This window comes from Triticum aestivum, chromosome 7B (genome assembly GCF_018294505.1).
Source record: "Triticum aestivum cultivar Chinese Spring chromosome 7B, IWGSC CS RefSeq v2.1, whole genome shotgun sequence".
Lineage (NCBI taxonomy): Eukaryota > Viridiplantae > Streptophyta > Magnoliopsida > Poales > Poaceae > Triticum > Triticum aestivum.
In genome coordinates this window covers 738,063,901-738,070,422 of record NC_057813.1, presented here as the reverse complement: position 1 = coordinate 738,070,422, position 6,522 = coordinate 738,063,901, and positions in this window count along the sequence as shown.

Below are 6,522 nucleotides of genomic sequence, written 5' to 3'. Positions count from 1 at the left end.
TTTTCACACATAATCCAACGTCTTGGTCCTATAAAGGAGGTGATAGCGCGGCGAACTAGGCAACCGGACTATAATGCTTTATCACTTTCACTTAGCCATAGGAGTTTGACAGTGGGGCTACTGAATAGCCCCTAGGGGTACCGCGCTCGCCCGGATTCGGGGCGCGTGTGTGCCTGACCGGGAAGCGGCCCTTCGTTAATGCGGAGGAATCCTAAAGATTCCGAAAGTCATCAAGTGGTTGACCAGTCTCTCGCTATATCATGACAGTCATTTTTCGGCTTTCTCTACTGAGGAGCTCGCCTGGCCGAACCGGGGCACAATCGCAGTAGTTCTCCTGGTGCCGCCTTAGCCGATAGAGCGGAACGTAAGGCAGCAAAACACAGGAGCCGGGCAAACCCAATGTTTGACCAAAGACATGATTCGGAGCTGATGCATATAAGGCCAAACTCGCGACGCCGAACACTCCCTAAGGTATTCGGTCTTTATGAAGATGGGCCGAACCAAAGCCCTTGGTAAAAAAGGCCCTGTTGTCCAGGTACGCGCAAAATTCTGGCGTGGCCACATGCCAAGACGCCAGCCTCCTCCTCGGTTATAGCAAAATCCGGGGGATGTTATCAACAACAGACAGTAAAAAAGGATTACGCAGGGTCTTAATCTGAAATGAATCCTTAAAACGGGTTCCTACTACATGTCTGCGCATGTGTCTCCATTGTGCCGTATCCTGGACGGGCGTAGCACGGTGTTCGTCTGCGAAAGAGAGGAACTTAGTGAAAAATAATCGTGCGAGAAATCTATGTTAAAATAAACAAAATATAATACAGAGACATGAGCAAAATTGAGCCATATTATCTCCTGGTGTAAACACGCGGAGCCCCTTGTAAAGGGTTATGCGGCTATTAAGCCTTTGTATGTTTATGCCGGACTCGTCGAGCCATATCCGGGGTAGTAGGGCTGGATTAGTGTGCGGCTGTCCAAGCGACCGCACCATTACCCGTACTTCGGGGATCAGTTGATATTTCCTTTTAATGAGATGATCCCTCGTGGACGGGGCATTTTGAGTGTAAGGGATGCATAATGCGGTATTGCGTTAAAGCAGGCGAAAGCTTCACGTCCCAGTAGCGCTTGATAGCGACTTATGAATGGGGCGATGTGGAAAGTTAGCTTTTCGCTTCGGAAGTTTTCGGGTGAGCCGAACATGACTTCTAACGAAAGGGAACCCATACTCTGGGTTTCTGGGCCCGGCGTGACTCCTTGAAAGGAAGTGTTGCCATGGCGAATTATTGCTGGGTTTACCCCCAGTTTGCGGATTGTGTCCTGATATAACAGGTTTAGGTCACTGCCGCCGTCCATTAGGACTTGTGTAAATTGGAGTCCGTCGATAATCGGATCCAGGACCAAGGCGGTCCAGCCTGCGTTCCGGATACCTCTGGAGTAATCCTGATGATCGAAGGTGATTGGTTGTAACAACCAGTGGCGATGCTCTTCTGGGGCAGGCCGTATGGCCCGTATCTTCGTAAGCGCCGTTCTGTTTTTCCCTTTTGTCATCTGAAGTGAATTTACTGTTTTGACTTCTTGTGGGAACTTCTTTTGTTCTCCGGTGTTCTGCTTGTGGGGTGCGTCGTCATCCTCGCTTGGTGTGTCGAGCCCCTTGTGTTCGGCGTTGAGTTTGCCGGACTGCTTGAAGACCCAACAATCTCTGTGGGTGTAGTTTGCAGGTCTCCCGGGAGTACTGTGGATTTGACATATTTTGTCCAAGATTTTGTTGAGGTTAGATAGCTCGTCCCTGTCATCTTTGGGGGCGGCTTTTTCTGATTTTGCCGAGAGCTTTTGAATCCGGCGCCGTTCTTTGTTACGGCGCGGTTTCCCGTTTCCATCTCTGAGTTCGGATGTACTTGGGTCGCTGGTGCTGCTTCTTGCCAACCAGCTATCCTCTCCAGCGCAAAAGCGGGTCATGAGGCTTTTTAATGCGGCCATTATTCTTTGCTTTTCTTGGCCGAGGTGTCTGGCTAGCCATTCGTCTCGGACGCTATGTTTGAAAGCTGCTAGGGCCTCGGCGTCCGGATAGTCGACTATCTGATTCTTTTTAGTAAGAAATTTGTTCCAGAGTTTCCGGGCTGACTCTCCGGGTTGTTGAGTTATATGACTCAGATCATCTGCATCCGGAGGTCGGACGTAGGTCCCTTGAACATTTGCCCGGAAAGCATCCTCGAGCTCTTCCCAACTTCCCATGGTGTTTTCGGGAAGGCTTTTAAGCCAATGCCGGGCTGGCCCTTTGAGCTTAAGGGGTAAGTATTTTATGGCGTGAGGGTCATCTCCTTTGGCCATGTGTATGTGGAGGATATAATCCTCGATCCAGACTCCAGGGTCTGTTGTTCCGTCGTACGCCTCTATGTTTACGGGCTTGAATCCCGCTGGAAATTCATGATTCAGTACCTCATCGGTAAAACATAGGGGATGTGCGGCGCCCCTGTATGTAGGTGTGCCGTGATGTTCGGATATTTTTTGCGTTGCATTGCTCACTGGAGCTTGCTTTCTTGGACCATAGATGGATCTGGTTGGACCGGTCTTTTGATGTGAATCCTTGGGGTGGATCGCGTGCCGTATTGAGTCCGGTGCCCTTTATCGCTTGAGATCGATCGTGGGGTCGTCTATCTGACCTAGTGGCTTCCTTGTTTTTTGACAGTGGGGGCTCTAAGGCCTCTTCATCAAATTCCAATAGTAATTTCCGCTTCGGATAGCTCTTTGCGGGATGACTGTTACCGTACTTGTGTGCAGTGTTAAGTACTTTGCCCCATCTGATTCTGAGTGCATCTTCCGCTGTTTTGAGCTTCCGCTTCTGCTTTTTCAGGCTACGCGCAGTGGAGACGAGCCTTTGGTGGAGGTTCTGGTGTTCCAGCGACTTGTCCGGCGTGAGGTCGTCCGGACTATTATCTTTGCCGGGGATGGATGGTTTGTTTGTCCGCCCTGTTTGGGCGATTGCTCGATGGCATGTTCATCTTCCGTTGATTCGCCCTGCTCTATGGCTGGGTCTCTGTCGGGGTGGGGCTTGGCGCGGCGCTTACGCCGCCGCTTTGATTGTTTTTCGAGGGGACGATCCCTGGTTGCGCCATTTTGATCCTCGTCGTTGCTTCTTTTAGGTGTGTCCACCATGTATACATCGTGTGATGAGGTGATTGTCCGGTGCTCTATAGGCGTTGGTTCTCGATTGTCTCCTTCATCGGCATCTATGCCGTCGATGTCTTCGGAGTGGTAGTCGAGCATGTCGGTTAGATCGTCGACAGTGGCTATGAAGTGGGTGGGGGGTGGGTTTCGAATTTCTTCGTCGTCCGCATCCCAACCATGCTGGCCATAGTCCGGCCAGGGCTCTCCTGACAAAGAGAGAGACTTTAGTGAATTCAGGATATCGCCAAAGGGCGAGTGCTGAAAGACGTCCGCGGTGGTGAACTCCATGATCGGAGCCCAATCGGGTTCGACCGGAAGGGGTGTGGAAGATTCGGAGTCCGGAACGGCGTCCGGCACTTTGGAGTCACTAGCCTTGCAAAGGACTAGGCTGGTATTTGGCTCTATCACCGTAGAGATTGCGGCTCCTGGGGCGGCGTCCAACCATCCGTTCCCGACTGGCGCAGTCAGCTCCGAGCTAATGGTTGGAGCAGGCACCTCAGCGGCGCCCTGGGCGCTGTCCGGCGGCAGAGCTAGATCATGCCCATCGTGATAGTGCGGCGCGCTCGGCCGTGGCTCGAATCAGTCGAAGATCAAGTCCCCGCGGATGTTGGCCGTGTAGTTTAAGCTTCCAAACCTGACCTGATGGCCAGGGGCGTAGCTTTTGATCTGCTCCATATGGCCAAACGAATTGGCCCGCAGTGCGAAGCCGCCGAATACGAAGATCTGTGTGGGGAGAAAAGTCTCACCCTGGACCGCGTCATGGTTGATGATCGGAGAAGCCATCGGGCTTAAAGGTGACGACACAGAGGAACTCTCAATGAAAGCACCAATGTCGGTGTCAAAACCGGCGGATCTCGGGTAGGGGGTCCCGAACTGTGCGTCTAGGCGGATGGTAATAGGAGACAAGGGACACGATGTTTTTACCCAGGTTCGGGCCCTCTCGATGGAGGTAAAACCCTACTCCTGCTTGATTAATATTGATGGTATGGGTAGTACAAGAGTTGATCTACCACGAGATCAGAGAGGCTAAACCCTAGAAGCTAGCCTATGGTATGATTGTTGTTCGTCCTTCGGACTAAAACTCTCCGGTTTATATAGACACCGGAGAGGGCTAGGGTTACATAGAGTCGGTTACAATGGGAGGAGATCTTCATATCATATCGCCAAGCTTGCCTTCCACGCCAAGGAAAGTCCTATCCGGACACGGGACGAAGTCTTCAATCTTGTATCTTCATAGTACGGGAGTCCGGCCAAAGGTCATAGTCCGGCCATCCGGACACCCCCTAATCCAGCACTCCCTCAATGAACTTTGCTAAAAATAGGACATATGGAGTACCCAAATTTGACGGAACGGAAGTTAATCGACATTCCGGCAAACTCAAGGGCCTCTCAGGGTACCTGCAAAATCATTATCCAATGAAGGAATTGCACCGCACACTGCTGCCTCACACTGCTGCAAAAATCATTATCGACATGCTCTTATTGTGTTTCTCAAAAAACATCTTGCAAAGAGTTGCACCGCACACTGCTGCCTAAATAGTTTAAGCAATGATTTTCCAATGAAGGAATTACAACAAACGATTTGTAGTACTTGAAGCTAGGCAAAGAAAAAAAATCTGGAGGCCTCCTCTTTGCTAGCACAACTGAACTGGTATTTCACTCGGCATAGCTAAACAGTCTAGTAAAAATAGCAGCAAAAAAGTTAACTCGTTATCTGTACTATTAAATACATAATCTATATTTGGCAGTGTACATACAGTTCATGCCATACAGGACATGTTAAACTTAAGATAGAAGCTACAAGTTCAACACACACCAGGCTGTTTTTATAATATTATCAGAAAAATATCTTTAGTGTAACTCAGGACAAGAAAAATCTCCACTAGAATAGGACTAGCATTTAAGAGTAATTTCCTCCAGTCAAACAAAGTTCAAACAAAAACTGACAACACTCTTTTGATTAAGATCCAAGTCACAACACTCTTTCAAGTTCAAACAAAAACTGACAACACTTCTTTGATCTGTCTCCTCCAAGAAAGAGCCAATAAGACATTCATGCATAAGCTACAACTTTCAAACCAGGGTACAGTAGCTACATTCACGAACATATGCATCACATCTCTATCAATGACAACAGTTTTCAAGAAACTTGCATATGCATCCAGCTCTATTAGTGGTAACAACGGACAACAACCAAATATAGTGCATCATAGTACAAACAAACTTCAATCAAGTTTCAAAGCACACTACTACATAGACAGATGGCAACTAAAATGTCAATTCCTTTGCACCGGGATCATAAAGCTAAAGTAATCATAGTCTCCAGGGTTGTTGTACTCCAATCGCATGAACTACTAGACCTAGCCAGTATATCGACAATATATATATATATGTTTGGACAGCGACAAGCTATCTACTACCTTAACAAAATCAGTGAAGTCACTAATGGACTTGATGACTCTATAGTCTCGTTAAACTATCTACGATGCAACATTCATCATCACAATCAACTTCATCATATGAAACAGTAGGTCACACAACTATAAACTGCTGGCCTGAAGATCTGGGGCGCTCTGCGATGGACCCATTTCCAGGCAGTGCCTGTGGTGGTCAAAGTAGTGGCAGTTATGGTAAAACAACAAAACATCATTCATAACATACCAAGTAGTTTAGAGGATCAGCTAGCACCACTATAGATTTATTACTGTTATTGTTGGTTAGAGTCGGTGAACAAACAAAGGCCCTAGGGGCCACAACGGAAGGTGGGGATTAGATTTAGAGAGGGGACGTTTGTTTGGATGGGATCTGAGTGCCAACACTACACATGCAAAAACAGGACAAAGCTATGAGGAAACTTTCAGTACTGATAGTATGTATGCATTACCCCCAAAAAGACATAGTTGAGACTTGAGAGGGTAATTAGTGAGTTTAGCTTGACAGATGGTCCTGTTTCCAAATTTTTCTGGGCCTTCCTTGAGCAATGCACATTGGTTTGGAGGCGCTGGACTGGGAGGGAAACAGGAGGACGAGGCGGTGGTGCGGATCTGGAAGACGAGGGGGGCGCCAGTCGATGAGGGGGCGAGGCGGTGCTGGAGTGGCTGCATGGCGAGGGGGTGTGCTGGAAGTCCAGGGGGTCTGGAGCGGCTGGAGGTCGACGTGGCGGCGCTGGAATGATGAGGGAGGCGGAGCTTACCGGGGAGGGCACATGAAGAAACAGAGTGTTTGTGAGGAGGAAGAGGGGAGAGGAGGCGGAGCTCACCGGGGAGGCACACGAAGGCCCGACAGTGGATTAGGAGGAGTAGGCCGGCCGGACTCCGAGGTGGAAGAAGGGCTCGGTACCAGGTTCGCGGTGCTCCTCGG